The following is a 1,270-nucleotide window of genomic DNA, read 5'->3' on the forward strand; positions in this document are numbered from 1 at the left end:
CCCCAGTGCTGGGGATAACAACCTGGCACCTACATCTACCTGTGCAGAGCAGGAGAATGAAGGAGAGGTCACTCGGAAGTCTTGCTCAGTGCCTGCCCTAGACAGGAGACAGACTCCTCTGGCAGCTACAAAAATGACTGTCCTCTTTGGTCCCCATGTCCAAGAGACCCTTTCCCTAAATGATCTGAAGAAGTCTGGCCCTAATAGATCTAGATAATTGGGGGCTGAAGCCATGGCTCAGTGAGCAGTTTAAGAGCTGTGTGCTCTTGCAGAAGATCTAGGTTCAGTTCCTAGAGCCCACATGGTGGGTTTCAACTGTCTGTAACTCCCACTTCAGGGGATCTGATGCCCTCCTCTGGACTCTGTTGGCATCAGGCATACATGTGGTATACTTACATTGTTGTAAGCAAAACACTCAAATACATACAAATTTTTAAAAATACTTTTTTTAAAAGTCTACATAGCCGGGCAGTGGTGGCACACACCTTTAATCTCAGCACTTGGTAGGCAGAGGCAGGCGGATTTCTGAGTTCAAGGCCAGCCTGCTTTACAGAGCGAGTTAGTTCCAGGACAGCCAGGGTTATACAGAGAAACCCTTTCTTGAAAAAAACAAAAAACAAAAAAACAAAAAAATCTGTTGGTTCTGGGCCTTGTTCATTGTAACCATGTGCTATACTACTGAACCAATCTCAATTATTATTTGAGGAACCTGTCTGACAACGTAGCCCAGGCTAGCCTGGAATTCATGATTTTTCTACCTTAGCGTCCTGAATTCTTGGATTACAGTGGTGCATAGCTGCAGCCTGCTCCCATAAATATATTTTTAAAATAATTGTAACCTAGGTGTGGAGGTGCACGCATATAATCATAGATTTGGGAGCCTGTGGCAGGAAGAGAGTAAATCTGAGGGCAGCTACATCAGCTACATATCAAGACCCTGTCTTCAGCAAACAAAAACACTTCTGCAGGAGCCTTAATCTCCAGCTTCTTTAGCTGTCGTAGTCAGGATTGTATTGCAGGATATTTGGTCACACTGTGGCATGGCTTAGCCCTTAGCACACATCTTTAATTCCAAACAAGGAAGGTAAAGTTAGTCTGTAGAAGGAAGCGGCCATGTTTGAAAGTGATGTCTTGACTTGACAGAATAGGAAATGCCCAACTCTCACGAGAAGAGAGAAGAAAGAAAAAAGAAAGGGAAGCTACTTAGGAGACAGTGCAGAAAAAGAGGAAGCAGTTTTATTCCGAGAGTTTTACAGACACAGGTTACAGA

Source organism: Mus caroli, chromosome 7, assembly GCF_900094665.2.
Source record: "Mus caroli chromosome 7, CAROLI_EIJ_v1.1, whole genome shotgun sequence".
NCBI lineage: Eukaryota > Metazoa > Chordata > Mammalia > Rodentia > Muridae > Mus > Mus caroli.